Raw genomic sequence first — 15,430 nt, 5'->3', positions numbered from 1 at the left:
CTTTCCTTTTGTCCATTGTCTGTTTAAAAAACAACTACTTTCAACCCGGCCGTGAGCGGGGTGCCGGGGCCAGCGCAGGAAACCGGCTCAATTCCCAGCGCCAGCCCCAGGGCCACCCCCAAACCACCACCCCCCACCACCCCCCCCGCACCCGGCACCCACCCGCCGGGGCAGGGCCGCACCGCGAGGGCTCCCCGGGGCGTTGCGGGGGGTGAATGAAACCCCGTCCCCCGGTTTAACGCTACCGGTATAAACGACGGCAACGTAATGATGATGGCTGCTCACTGCCTGCAGCGCCTTCTCCCTAAGACTCACTCGCTACCCTGCCCCCCTCCCCCCGCCACCGCACACACTCACACACACACACACACACACACACACGCACACACACACACACACAGGCGCGCACACGCACACTCACGCGCTGCCCGCTCCCCGCACGCACCGCCGGCCCCGCTCCCCCCACCCCGCTCTGACCGCTTGGCCTCAAACCACCTTTTTCCGCTCACCCTCAAAATGGCCCGGAACGGGGCTGTGGGGGGGAGTGAAGGGAAAGAGGGGTGGGGAGGGGGGTGTGGGGGAAGAGGGCAGCGCCCCGGCCCCGACCCCATGTGCGCGGCCGCGGCCCCGCGGAGCTGGGTGCCCGACGGGGTGAAGCCCCTATTATGCGGCGCCCGCCGTCCCCGCTCCGGCTGCCCTCGGTACCGTTCGCCCTGCGCGTCCCCTCCCTCCCCTTTCTTCTCCGGCCGCCGAAGAGCCCTCCCCTCTTCCCGGTGCAGCCGGGGCAGGACGATTCCCCCACCGCACGCACCGGCGGCCGGAGCGGCACCTCGTGCTCCCGCCTCCCTCCTCCTCCTCCTCCTTCTCCTCCTCTCTCCCCGCCCGCCTTCCTGCCGCCCGCCGCCACCCACCGCCCGGCCTCCGCCGGGGGTGCCCCCGCTGCGGCCCGGCCCCGGCCCCCGCGACCCATGTGCCGGCGCGGAGTGGGGTGCGCGGCGGCGGCGGGCGGGGCTGCGCCGGGCCGGGCCGTGCGCGGCGGGGAAGCGCCCTCACTTTGTTAGCGCTTGTTGTGCCGCCGCGGCCGCCGGGAGCCGTCAGCGTGGTCAGCAGGGGAAGCGCTCCCGCCGCCACCCCGGCCGGCGCCGGGCCCCGCCGCGCCGCTCCCATCAACTTTTACCGGATTTACAGTCACCCTCCAAACTTGCGGAACGGAGCGGGGGGGGGAAGGAAGAAGGGAAGCGAAGGGGAAGGGGCGCCGCCGCTCCGGCTCCCCGCTCCCCGGTGCCCTCCCCTCCCCCGAGGCGAGGCAGGCGGCCGGCCGGCCGCAGCACAACAAAAAGCCATTTACACCCGGGGAAGTGCCCCGCTGAGACACACTACCCCCCCGCCCCGCCTCGCCCGGTGCCGCGGCAGGGCACAACATCTACACCACCCCCCCACCCCCCCCCATGGCAGCGAGCACCCTGCTCCGCGCCGCTCCTCTCCGCCAGGGACGAAACCTGCCGCCGGTCCCCGGCTCCATGGCCGGCGGCCGCCCTCCCTCCCTTCTTCCTTCCTTCCCTCCCTCCCTCCGCGCTCAGCGAGGTGCGGGGTCACTCACCGGGCCGGTGCGTGGCCGTCGGGGACCGGTGTCCCCCGCTCGCTCCCTCGCTGCCCTCCGCTGAGGGGCCGGGGAGGAGGAGGGGACACGCTCCGGAGTTGGTGCCGCCGGCCGGGGGGGGCGAGGCGGGGTGCGGGTCTCGCACACACACACGCACACACACACACAGACGCACGGAGTTGCTCGATCGCACCGGGGCTGGGCTAAGAGGGGAGGAGGGGGATCCCTGACCGGGGCGGGCGGGCGGGCGGAGGAGGGGTGGGAGGGGAGGGAGAGAGGAAGGGTCAGCGCGGGTCTCGGGTAGTTTCGGGGTCTCCGCCGGGTCCCGGCTCCGCTTCGCTCCTTTGTGTAATTTCACTCGATTCAAGTTTAATCCGATAGTTCCCGAGCGAGCTAGCGCGCCTGCCGGAGCGGAGCCGAGCCGAGCGCGACACCAGCCAGGCGGCTGCCGCCCCCTTCGCCGCCCGCCCTGCCACCGCCTCCCGCCTTCCCCCTCCCTCCGCCGCCACAAGGCGCGCCCCCGACACCGCCCCCTCCCCGGGGGCGAGCGCCGCGCGCGCCACGCCCCCCCGCTACGTCACCGCCCCGCCCGGCATAATTTATGCAAGCGGGGGGGGGGGAGGGAGGGAAGGAAAAGGGAGAAAGGAAAAGAGGGGAAAAAAGAGGAAAAAAAGCCCCAGGACGCACCCGCGCCGGAGGGGGAGGGGAGGGGCGGGGGGGGGGGGGGTCACTAACCTCCGCGCCAGCACTGCCGGCGCCCCGCCGGGCGAGGAAGCGCTGCTGACGCGGAGCACGGCGCCTTCCGTGCGCCGCCCCGCCTGACGGTGACCGGGATTGGGGGGACACCCACGAGGACACGCACACAGAGCCCCGCGGGGTCAGCGCCGGGCCCACCCTGGGAAACTCCCCGTGAAGCGCGGTGGTGGCGGGGGGGGGGGGGAGGTGTCACCGCCGCGGTTCTAACTTCCCAAACGCGGCGGCGAAGTGGAACCGAGGGAGCCCCGGGCGCCTCCCCGCCCCCCCGCGGCCTGCCCCGCACCCGCTGCCCCCGGCCGCGCAGGGCACGGCCACCGCGCCCCCACACGCCCGCGCCTCGCCGCCGGGGCAGGCGGGGCGGGACAAGGGCAGGATCGCTCCAGTCCGCGATGTGGGGTGGACTTTGCCCCAAGCGGGTCGGGTTCGCAAAGGGAAGCGGCCATTAAGTGCTGACCGCCCGCGGCAGCAGCCCTCTGTGTGTGTGTGTGTGTCCCGTCGCACCGGGACCAGGACTAGGAGGGCTAACGAGTCCAAGTGCTGTCGCGTTTGTCAGCTGTGCGTTCAAATCCGCGATACAAACCGAAACAAACTCATTCCGTAAGTACATCAGACAAATCCCACCAAAAAAAAAAGTGATTACCAGTAGCACTCTTCAACAGTCTTCCCTACATCACTCTGGAAACTGAATCAACATCTTGAAAAAATAAAAGGATTAAAATGTAAACCCAGCATAAAGATGCTCCATGTTACAGGAATTCTCAGCAAGTCATTTGACGAGATAACTTTTTACCATCACTGTCTGTAGCAAGTTGGAGAAGGAAAACCAAACTCCTGTGCTGCTGAGCAGAGCACCCTCCTGCTTCCCCTGCCCCTTTTTAGGGCCGTTGCTGCACCGACACCATAAAATGAGAAAGAGAGATGGCATCCTGGTAAGATCTCTCACAGTCTTTCCTCTATTCTCTCTTAACACACACTGAGTAAGCCAGGAGCTGGATGTGGACAAGGTGGATGCCAAAAGCTCCTCTGGTTTCTTGGGTCATCAGCTGTCATCAATCCAGGCGTCCATGTTGGTGTATGAGGGCCGCTACAGCCCAAATCATGTTTCGGGTTTCTCCAGAGGAAGCCTGGGACTCTCCCACATCGTGTCATGCGCGTCCGGCCTACTCAACCCCTCCTGGGTTTCAGGGGAAAGCACCTCTTTGGGAGAAGAGGCGGTTTGCGGTGGGAAAGGCCATGAAGCAGCGAGGGGCCGGCAGCTGGGGAGGTGACACCATCCCCTGCTTCCTGCTGAAAAACATGTTGGAAAGCCGACAGCACGTGGCGGCACGGCAGAATGCGCTCCCTGTTCTTTACCATGGCCTTCCACAAAGTTAAAAATAGCAAGTGGAAATAGTGTTTAAAAGAAAACCAACACCAAAGCAGCACATGCCCCGAGTGCATCTTCACCAAATTTGCTTGGTTTATGATGGTTCTATTTTTAATGTGCATGTTTCTACTCCATGAAAAAAGAAAGAAAACAGCAACCCCCCAAAACCCAACCCTGCCCAGAGGCAGGGATCCTCCCAAAGTACTAAATGTAATCAGCTTCTATTCTCTTTCCCAGCGTGTTGACAGACCAGAGAGTAAACAGCCCAGAAACACTTCCCCACAAGCCTGGTTTTCTGTGTGCATCATTTATCTGTGCCCCTCACCCAGCAGCCAAGTGCCCTGGTGTAGTGTAAGCTCACGCCATATGTATGCTTTCAAAGACATAACTTCTCCAAGATTTAGGGGCAAGAGAAACTCATTCTGAGACCAACTGCCAGCAGATCGCTGCTGCTCCCTCTAGAACTTGTTTCAGTTTCTTGTTGAGCAGAAATCAGGTTGCAAAGCTTCCGAGCATGAAAAGTGTTTGAAGAACATTGTAGCGACAGGGTGAGACAACCAAAGAAATGCAGCATTTCTTGAAAAAAGAAGTATTTTAGCCTGGCACCAGCAACAAGGGGGGACACATGTGGGTACTTAGGTATTAGCTCTAAGGGAATAAAACCTCACCAGTCTCTTGCTGAAGGCACAGAACCAGCTCCTCGGGTCCCATAAATCATCCTCAGGCCACAGCCTATGAAATCAGCTGGCTCGCTACTCGGGTAATAAAAACGTGAAGGGAATCTCCCAGCGTTTTCCAACATGAGAAGAAACAGAATCCGCAAACGGCACTTTCACAGCATGGGGAGAATTACAGCCACTCTCCAGCTCCTGGGCAGCAGCAGGACACAGAGCATAAGGAAGAGTGTGGTCAGGGTGGGATGTGGAGCACGGGCAGCACATGTTTGCACACACATACTCGACAGTCATACCAGCCACGGATGAAACACATCATTGCGTAGCTGCTATGGAGGAAAAAGTTTTGAAACCTTAACTTGTGCTTCAGCCAGTCCCCAAGGAGAAAGCTGTAACTCCCCAAGTTATCAACAGGCGCTTCGCAGCTCTGTAGGAGAGTGAGGAAACAGCAACACGACGGTCTTCATGATTAACATTATTGGTAACAGTTTATTAAAATATCCAAGAGATGACAGGGATGAAAATTCACTTGTAGCTACCCCAGCCTTTGTGTGCTGTTGCGACAGAGTACTCCATCTGATGCAGGGCAGCCATTTGGCTCACAGATTAGAAAGAATTTGCATTAACGGCTGAGAATTTCAACAGCAGTTGCAGAGCAAGGGCATGTGTACAAACCAAACCCAGCAAAGTGCCAGCTTTACCTAGCTAACTAGGTGAACTTTCAAGGTGGGGATAGTTTGTGTAAAACTGAGCAAGTCACTGTGTATGACAGGCATAATTATGCAGAGATAAGTTAATGCACTCCATAGGAAGTACAGCACAGAGATTACCGAGCAGCATTTACATCTGTTTTAAACACCAGTATTACAAAATGCAAATGATGTAGTATCACATGGAAATACAAAGGGGGGTTATTTATTCAGCAGACTTTGAAGAACCAGCATGTGTTTTAACAGGCAAGTATAGTGAAATGTGATCTTAAGGTCTAGACGTTGTCACTTCAGAGACACCGAGTCCCCATGCAAGCCATGTGTCCTAAGACCTTCAGGCCACAAGGCCCCAGCAGTCCATGCCTTTCTGACAACCTGGTCCAGGTATTCAGCTTGTTTGAGAGCTGATAGTGCTGAGGGCTATGCACAGAGAGCTCAGAGCAACCCACCCTGCTTGAGGAAAGCTCTGTTAAATACATCTGCTTCCTCACCTGCTCGATCCAAACCCTGATTCAGTTCCAACAGGAAGTACTTGTGCTTGTGCCATATACTCCAGCTGGCTTCTTCCAGAGGGCTTTTGGCTTTGAGAAGGAGCTTGTGCCTCCCAAGGAAGTTCTGTACAGATGTACCCAAACCTCAACTTCTCATCTCGCAGCCTTTCTTTGACTTCTTTTTGTGCAAAGAGAGATGTGAAACTGCACCAGGAGCCCAAGCTTGTGCTTGGAGTAGCTGTCCTCTGAGCACTTCAGGCTTGGTATTCAGGATGCCATTTCGCAGCCTCAGATGAGCTAAGGCATCATGCTTTGTCCCACGATTGGTGGGAAGTGGCTCTGTAATCCCACAACCCTGACACACACTCACGTTTTATTAATCTCTGAACATTGCTGCAGCCAAATGAAGAGAAAAATATGGTTAATTTTTCTTTCACAAGTGAAAGTTTTACTCAAAGCTTCTCAAAAATTAGGCAGCAGTGGAAGCACAGGAGACTGGGGGGGGTGCAGTGGCCAAAAGGGCACTGACAATAACTGTGTGCCACATGCTAAAGAAAACCAGTATTCCTTTCTCAGAAGAAATTGCTTTTTCAGAGCACATCGTGCTAAAGTATGGAGAGCATGTGGATTTTGGTTAGTTCCAGGAAGCAGCAAACTCGTATCAGGGTGAAAAACCTTAACGATTTCAGCTGGAAAGCTAAAAGCAGTAGAAATGCAAGTGCTACAAGGAGCCACCCTGTGGCACCAGCAAGCTAAGAGAATGGAGGGCAAGCCAGGGTAGACACTTGTGTGGGGAGTTGTGTTGTGGGCTTTCGTTTTGAAACTCATGCCAGCCAGAGTGACAAAAGCTGGAACTGACCCAAACAGAGACTTCTGTGGCAGGGAGCTCCTTAATGGAGGAACTGAACTAGAAAAGCAGAGGGGCAGCAAGCCCCAGCAGCTCATGCCCAAGCACCAGTCACCTGCCAGGCCTTACTGGGGCAAAGCTGTCAGAGGGACATCAGCCTTCCCCACTGCCTCATCCTTGGGAACACAACAACAGCAGCAAGAATTAATACTACTCCCAGAATTCATTCCTTTCTGTGGAAGTTTTCTGACACAGTAACCTCCCTCAGAACAAGGATAACAACACATTGCTCTCTCAAGGCTAATTTAAGGACCTAACCAAAGACTTTAAGGGGGGAACGGGTGGAAAAGGCACCTGAGACAGCACATTGTGACTGTGTGGGCACACAAAGAGCTGTGGGCAGGCTCCCCGAACCTGCACTTTCCCCTTCAAGTCTCCCGGAGCTGCTGCCTGGGTACTGCCAGCTCCTGGTGATGATCTGGACTTCTGCAAGGCAGCACCCACTGCAGTGCCAGCGGCACAGAGGTGGTAAACAACTCGCTCTCATTCCCAGACTTGCTGCTTAGATTACTGAAGTACAAGGGATTGCATAGCTTTCCACCTATACTCCCATTTAACAGGCCAGTGCCTGACTGCTCTCCTCAGCCACCAGTTCCCATTACTGCTGGAGATGAGACACTTCATTAGATGGGCTGCCTCTTTAATGGGAAACACCAGTGAGCTCCTATAAAAACGGAGTAACACCACAGGACTGACCTACTCCACAACATCCCCACTCATGAGGACGTTCACTTTAGGACCATGACATGAACTGACAGGCTCACAGTTGGTTTTGTTTTCACCGTGCAGAAGGAGTCCCGTTTCCATCTTTGACGGCTCAGTAGAACATACCTCTTCTTATATGGAGAGACACAGCTATCGCAGCACTGACAATTTCTGACCTTTGCCCTTAATAAATGGAAGGCACTGACTGTATCTAAGAATGAAGTCACACACCCGACGAAACTGTCAGCTGACATGAAAATACAGCAACTCATCTGCTTAGCAACACAAGCTGCCACCAACATCACTTCCTTCTTAAACATAAAGTTCAGTTCACAGGCTCCACCCTGACTCAGAGCTGCCTGTAAAATTGGATCTGACTCGCCGCCAAGAGGTCACGTCTCCTCCTCGCTTGCTCTGAGCCGGACTTTCCACAGCAGCTATATTTCACTGGAACTTCCTAACGTGCAGCCCGGGGGAGGCAGGCAGGCAGGCAGGGAGGGAGGGAAGGAAGGAGGCAGGGAGGTAAGCACGGAGGCAGGGAGGTAAGCACCACCGCAGTCACCGAGTTCACCTGCCAACGCTGACTTTCATGTTTCTGTTCAGCTGTCCTTCAAGACAGATTTGTCAGAGCAGGTGCTGAATAACTTGTTCCTTCTGTGGACTGGGGAGCAAGAAGGACTTGTCACAGTTACTTCCTGGGTTTGCACATGCAAGAAGCACCCAGGTGCAACATTCCCACCTATACCTACACATGCTGTCATTACTCGGGAGGTCATTTAAAACCCATGGCCAAACACACATTTATCATACCACTGAAAAGTACTTATACATTTATTATTCTACTTACGTTCACCAAGCAAAAGTGCATTTACAATTGTTTCTTGAGACTGTCACACTACAAATGCAGTAAGGAACACATTAAATATGTTCAGTTTTATCACTTTTCCATGTATTTTTTGGTAAATGCTTCATAAAATTGCAAGTCAACAACAATTAAAAAAAACCCACATTTATTTATATAGTTAAGTTAGATGTGGTTTCTCAGATTCCTTTTCTACTCTGAAGGAGGATCAACTAATAGGATGATACTGCTTTTTCATTAAACTCAGGTCCACTCCCCTCCCTGCTTGGTAAACTTCTACGAAAAAGACTGAGAGGAATCTGAAGAGACCATCTGGTCCCCCCCCCGGCCACACGCAGATGGGATAAAGTAGCCCCAGACAATCCCCAACAGATGTTTGTCTAACCTGTTCTGAGAAACCCTCCATGAAGCAGATACCCAAACTTCCTAAGAAGCTTGTTCTGGTATTTCACTGTAACGATTTAAAAGTTATTGCTGTTGCATCTCCCCCTCCTCTTCTAATATCCAACTTAAATCATCCTCCCACCCTCCTAACAGCTAGTCTGAGACATTTTCTCTCTGTACAGATCTCATCTTTCCCCCAGCATTCAAAAAGTTGATCAAACCTCTCTAACCTTTTATACATTGGAAAATGTATGCAATTCCCCTCTAAAAATTCAACATCCTCCTTCCCTTTACCATTTCCTTTTATATTTTACATCTCTTATTTTATCTTGCCTTGTCCTGTGCTTAATTCTTCAGCAGAGAACATGAAACCAAAGGCAATGCTGCAGTTGAAGCCTCACCAGCACTTACTGGAGTCATCCTCACATCTTTCTCTATGACTTACATATGCCACCTATTGATAAATCCTAAGAGAGCACTGCATTTTGCAAAAACATTGCATCGTTCATTGCTATTTTGTTGGTGATTCTCTACAAACTCCCTCTAACCATCTACCTTGATTTCTCCAGGAAACTGGTTATTGTTTTCATTTTTGCATGTTTTTACTTTTCCAAAAGGGCATGTGTAGAAAATTTGGTTTCAGAAGGGCAGAGGGACAAACATTAAATCACTGTATGCTTATAGAGAGAATAAAATAAATTGCTCCTTCCACTATTTCAGATCCACCCCTAAGAAAACAGCCTCATACAGAGTTAAGCTTAAAGCTCATGGAAGACTTCTGCTGCAACAGAGTAGCGAAGTCGTCCACTGTGGTCTGGATTTCACTGGCACAGAACACCTTAAGAGATGGGCCACAACTCTGAGTATGAATCGATACTCTGTTATGGAAACAGCATAATGCAGCAGAAAAAGAGAACACACTCCCACTGCAGCCTACATTAATTATTGTGGAGCTTGGGACATTCAAAAAGTGTGAGACACATTCAGCAAGCATGTCAGTACTTAAAATTACTTGTATGGTCTTTCCAGTTTCTCATAATCCAGCCAAACATGTATCCCTTGTGCAGTACTTCATTGCAAGTAAAGACACAACTGCCTGCCTAAGTAGAGTTTGATCATCCAAGTATTTAAAACAATGCACTAGGAACTGAACCTTACAAATGCTGAATTTAAAAAATAATTTAACAAAAGGTACTCTGATAGTAGCAACTCAGAGATCTAGGAACACCGCACTTCATGTGTATATATTCAGAGCAGACATGTTAGATCTGATTCCCCGAGATGCTGCATACTTGTCATTCGTGCTGACAAGTATTTGTTGTTGGCATGTATTGATTTGAAAGTAGAGGTGCTGAATACCACTGAGTGCCAGTCCTGAAGAAGTAAACCTAGAGACACAGGCCAGTGTTAAAAGCACCACCACCAGCAGCAGCTGACCCCTCACTTTGTATCCCTCCACTCTGTACCTTTTCTGCTCCTGTCTTGTGTAGGTAACTAAAATTTGTCCTGTCTTTAAAGATGAACACCTCAGCTCTGCAGTGCTGAGGTAACTACCTGCCAGAAACTCACCTTTCCTATGCACAAGTTTGTTTATACTTTGGATATTACAAGTAACTTACACAATCACTGTATTTATTTGTACATTCTTGGCAGAGGAACAGAACTAACTTAGTTCAGTTCAGGCAGGAAGACCTGCTGTCCTCACTCCCTGGTTGCAGAGGAGGGAGGGGATGTGAGCTGCATCCCTAACACCATGGGTCATACTTCTTAGGCTGCTCACTTCAGTAGTGCTGCACCGAATGGCACAACTTTTAAACAATTAACCAATTGTTTTCTCTCTTAAAAAACACAAGCCAGAACATGCTGTATTTTTTGCACTGAGAGCACAGATCGTATCACGGCTTCTAAGGCAGCAGGGTTTGTCTGCAACTTAACAGAAAAGTTGTAAAACAGTTGCTAGAAGATAAAGACAACAGATGCAGTGTTAGCACTAATATTCACTGTTTAATCTGTGGTGCAGTAGGTTTCCAACATGGCTTTTGAGACAGAACACCGCACATGCTGTCAGGTTTATTATGTAATAAATAATACACCACACACCACATTCACTCTGCATTCTGTAAGGAAATATGAAATGCTGACAGGGAAGCTAAAAAGCCTCAACATGATGGCAGTTGTATTAACACCAACTTCTTTGAAACCAAGTTTAAAGATGCATCAAAGCTGCTCATTTTCTTTAGAGGCAGGCTTTATTTTTTCAAGTTACATTTGCTGTTGAATGACCACTGTTAAGTTGACGTCCTACACCGTAAGCAAGGAAACTCCCCAGAACATCAATGAATCAACATAAGTAAAGGTAGATAGTCTAATACCTGGTTCAAGTGACCGCAACTCTCTTATATGTGCAGCTCAGTCTGAAAGGCAGGCAGTTCTCCGGACCTGGATAAATGGGAATTGCAGCAGGATAGAGCGAGGAGCAGGAAAAGACCCACTTCCACCTGGAGCTGCTTTTTATAAGCCTCCTTGCTACCAGTGCTTACGAGGATTGCCCCATGGGAGCTTCGCTGACAAAGGCACAAATGCATAGTTTATTCTTGATCCTGAAAAACAAAACCAAAAGGAGAGCCTTTGGAGCAATAGAGGGATCATCTGTTCAGTTCCCTATGCCAGAGAGACATTTTTCTTTCACAGCTCTTCACAGATATTTAAGGCCAGCAAGCTGCAGATTCCCAAACAGAAGGAGCAGAAGCAGCAGTTATTGCAATAAAAGGGTCACTGTACTTGGGCCTTGGATTTCTGTCAAGCAGAAAATATAATTATACTTACAAGTTCTCCAGTGCCCATACCAGCATCATATCCAACACTTAAGGCTGTCCTAGGCCTTTTTTTTTTTACATGTTTATACAAAAGCACAACGGTATCGTGAGGGTTATCATCAAAGCCAGTAAGTCCTTCAGCTTTCCTACCAATCCCTAGAAGCAATCTTCTGAAAAACAAAGATACCACTACACACACAGACACACACACACTAAAGTACTGAAAAAATTAAAGGCAATGTATATTTTTAAACCATCACTGTTTTTCCCCCTTGCCTAAATGCCATAAAATCCCAGCAGCTTAAACTGCTCTAAGAACTTAAAACCTATTATGATTCACTTCAAATCGCAAGTTTTACTACACGTTTTTCACCTCCTTTAACAATGAAACCTCAGATTCAGCTTTTAGCAGAAGTGAGACTATTGCTTCACCATGATTAGATATAAGCAAAGGAAAACAAACAAACGAACTTGGGGCCTAACGCTGTTGACATTTGTTCCACGCACTGTGCTTCACTGGGTACTGCTCAGCACTAGCACACATGGCAGTTTTTGCAAGATCATGGCCTTGTTTTAGTATAACACAATCAAGATAATTTTTACAAGGTCAGAAAGTTGGAATAAGAGGAAACAAAATCCAGGCCAGTTGTGCCTGGAATCAATTAGGCTTATGTGCTTTTCAGATGCTGCTTGTCTTTCTATTAAACAGCATTTCAATGTATACATACCATTAGTGTACACCCAAAAGTATGCACTGCACACACTGTGTTTCTCCATTTATTTAAACCCACCTAAACTAGGGACATCAGGAGGGTGAAAAAAAGGAGAAGAGGTGTTCATCCCAGAGCACTGAAATGGTTTTCACTTTGAGCTTACAGTTTACTTAGCTGCCTCTTCAATGATGAGCTGTTCAGAATGTCCAGGCATGCCTGTGGTGTGCTCTATCTGTCCATAAAGCAAAGGGAAACTGAAGTTGTCACCCAGACAAATACCAACTATGCCCAATGTCAACTTTCAAGCACTTCATTAAGACTTAGAGCAAAAAGAAAACATTATTTCATCTTTGTAAGATGAAAATTTACTGCATAAGCATGACATTTAGTATGGAATCATCCATGGAAGATTTTTCATTAACTGAAGCTGATTTTATGGGGAATTTGCAACTGCTCTATGTTGTTTTTTCTTTAGATGAGGCCAATCTAGTTGATACTAAAATTAAAGCCAGTATCAGTACAGAAGGCACATACAGGGATATAAATCAAATAGATTCTAGCTGCATTCATAGGTAAAACAGGAGACAGTAAAAATACTTACTTGTTGCTAATGTTGTGAAAAACTTTACAGACATAAAAGTTTAATTCCTTAACCACTTAAAGATCAAAATATTTACCTCCACTGCTTCTTTTTTCACCTTCATTTTGCCAAACTGTCCTGGGTTCAGCTGTAACAGTTATTCTTCTTAGTAGCTGGTGCAGTGCTGTGTTTACAAAACTAAAATGGGGTTTTCTCCACTACGATAACTTTATAACGTAAGAAGTTGAAATTATTTTGCAGGTAGCATTATAAATAATAAATTATAGTCAGTTATGTTAAAACCCAAAAACTTGATTTTTCAAGCATAATGTCTATATTGGGTCTTTACTGTAAATAGGCAGTCAAAGAACAGGGTAGGTATATACAGGTCAGCGGTGCTTCAGGTGGAGCTGGGTCAGAGGAGGGGCTCTGGGATGGGCTCTAGCAGGTTCGGGGTGGAGTAAAGAGGCTGAGCTGCCCTTGGGTGACCACCAGAGCCCCATGTCACAGGGGCAACTTCACTCACCCCCATCTCCCTGCACCCACACAACAGTGCGGCTCCACACCAGTGTAGTGGGGGGAGAACGCTCACGGCTCCTGGCGAGGCAAACACAACGTGAAGGGTGGTCTCCGGACGTCCTGGATAGGTGGCCTGGCCTAAATACACCAACAGCTGCCACGGCTATTGTAACGCTGGGGAGGGAATCCGCATGCAAAGTGCTGGCCTGACTTCCTGCCCCTTCCCAAACCTCTCCTTTAAAGGTTTAACCTCCATTGGTGGCCTGGGCCCTGGAGCCGCGGTCACCTCAGGACGGGCCGCTGTGCGTTGGGCCCGTTTCCTCAAGCCACCGGGTCGGCCGCTTCTGCCTGACGCCGCGCACACACGGCGGTAATTGGGACCGAGACGGGGAGGGACCGCAGCACCCGGCTCCCCTCAACCCAGATCCCAGCAGCCGCCACCGCCAACCCCGGACCCCCGACGGTGCTCGAAGAGGCGCCCGGGGCTGCGGCAGCACGCGGGCAGCGGGGAAGAGCGAGCAGCCGATGACAGCCGCCTCCCCGGGCGGGCCCAGACCGCCATCACCCCGACCCCACGGGACGGTGGTTGCCGTGGCGACGGCCGCGCTCAAGCGGCGGTCCCGGCCACCGGGCCAATCCCCCATCATCCCACAGGCTTGAGGGCAGCCACCGGCCTCCCCGGCCGCGCCCTCCCCGCACGTCACAGCGGCCGGGCACTCGCCGTCAGGGGAAGGAGAGCCCGGCAGCGGTGATTGGGCGCGGCCACCGGCCAATGGGTTCCGCCGCCCGACCGGCTCCCTCCCGCTTCTCGGCGGCGCAGCTCGGAGCGGAGCTGCCCCGGACCGTTCCTGTCTGTGCCCACGCCGGCCGCGGGGCCCGTAGAGGCTGCGCTCGGTCAGGGCCGCGGTGTGCGGGGCCTGCTGCCGGCTGCCCCGCGCAGGCAAAGCTGCGCCCGTTTAACTTCAGTCCCCTGTAGGCGTATTTATTTCGGTTTAATAGGTGTTTATGGTACGTTAGCCAGGACCTGTTCCTAATCAATCCGAGCTAAATCAGAATAACGCTGATTTACAGCGGCCCCGGGGGGCTCGGTGCCAGCCGGGCAGGTTTTACCTCACAACCGGCGGTGGCTCAGCGCAGGCGGGCCCTGGTGTCCGGGCAGGCCCAAGCGGGACGGTTGGTCAGGCAGCTCGGGGCGTGGGAGAACGGTGGATCTGCTCGGCGAGTGGTGTTTCACCCTCCCTGACCGCCCGCCCTTGGGATGGCAGGACCGAAAACACGCGGAGCACGGCAGTAGGGTGCAGAAAGAGGAAGTTCTGGCACATGGATACAGGGGAAACGCTTTTTTTCAGTCCTGCCTTATGGTAGGAGCACATGGTCGTGGTAACAAGCCACAGCACTGGGAGGAAGAATTACCTCATGGAACTGCAAGCCCTTTCCAAGCGAAGGTGGAGTCTGGAGCAAACAGCAGATCCCAGCTGATAGTGGTTGATAAGCCTGGGGAGCATGCACATCGCTGCTCTGTCTACCTCAAAAGCCTCCGTCTATCCTTGGGGAGCAGGAAAAGGAGACGGCTCTAATAGACTGGCTGCCAGAGCCCAGATAATGAGAGAGGTCTCCTCCTTCCTGCAGGAAGCAAGCTCACTGCTTGGCTCATGAAGCAGTAGTTTCAGTAGCAGCTTTCCCTCTGTTGCAAACCTGAACAGATCCCTTTCACTTTTGGTGAGCAACAGTAACTCAACGACTTTAGAACTTAAGAGCTCATGTGATATTGAAGGAAAACTGCTTTTTGCCTTGCACAGCAGTCAAATGGAAAGGTAAGAGGATGGAATGAAATTACGTACACCTTCAACCTAAAGCCCCAAAAGAAACAAAACCCCAACACTTGGAGGGTGCTTGGCCAAAAAAGTTGGTAATAGGCAACTGCCTTTTTCTCCTGTGACTCTCCTGAAGCCTTCTACTGCTAGGGGGTGACCTAGGAGGGGATTTTGTGGCCTCCATGCTGGCCTGTCAGCATGGAGGAACAGGCTTACTAAATGCTTTGTGCCTGGGGGTTCCTACTACCAGCTGTGGTTATCCAGCATTGTGGTATGTGTCCATGAGGCACAGCTGAGTAAGTGTCCTCATGGCTCCTACACTCCTCCCAGCTCCTCAACAGAGATAAACGGGTGGGTCTATAACCAACTATGTTAAGTTCATGTAGCAGCAGTGTTACAAGCAAACATCACTTCCTCCAGAGCAGACAAAGTGAAACTACTCTTTTTACCAGTAATAAAGGTCTTTCAGAAGAACAAGGACTGTAAATATGCCACTCCCTTTCTTGAATCATTCCCCCTAAACAGTCATCCAC

General features: G+C 51.7%; 1 protein-coding gene and 1 long non-coding RNA gene across 8 annotated transcripts in view; both read right to left on the bottom strand.

Annotated features, from left to right (window-relative positions):
• Nucleotides 1-2,460, bottom strand: part of CHD7 (chromodomain helicase DNA binding protein 7) — a 133,338-nt gene extending 130,878 nt beyond the window's left edge. For 5 of the 6 annotated variants that reach the window (XM_057426242.1, XM_057426248.1, XM_057426247.1 and 2 more), the window contains exon 1: nt 1,601-2,100. The gene's annotated coding sequence lies outside the window, so the exon portion shown is untranslated. Of the gene's footprint in view, nt 1-1,600; nt 2,101-2,335 lie in introns of those variants that run through there. The other variant, XM_057426244.1, reaches the window with a different exon arrangement.
• A 7,979-nt stretch (nt 2,461-10,439) lies between these two features.
• On the bottom strand, nt 10,440-14,867 carry LOC130608356 (uncharacterized). Of its 2 annotated transcripts, none has more exons than XR_008974518.1 (4): nt 14,194-14,867; nt 12,662-12,791; nt 11,282-12,216; nt 10,440-11,055 (listed from the first exon to the last, which is right to left on the bottom strand). It is a non-coding gene; the product is annotated as an uncharacterized LOC130608356 (long non-coding RNA). The 2 variants fall into 2 exon arrangements; XR_008974519.1 differs by lacking the exon at nt 14,194-14,867 and adding an exon at nt 13,157-13,490.
• Nucleotides 14,868-15,430: the final 563 nt, after the last annotated feature.

This window comes from Pezoporus wallicus, unplaced genomic scaffold (assembly GCF_028554395.1).
Source record: "Pezoporus wallicus isolate ANWC-B61680 ecotype Strahan unplaced genomic scaffold, APGP_CSIRO_Pwel_v1 contig_4131, whole genome shotgun sequence".
Classification (NCBI taxonomy): Eukaryota; Metazoa; Chordata; class Aves; order Psittaciformes; family Psittacidae; genus Pezoporus; species Pezoporus wallicus.
The sequence above is the reverse complement of the archived record's forward strand: the minus strand, read 5'-3'. Positions and strand labels throughout refer to the sequence as shown.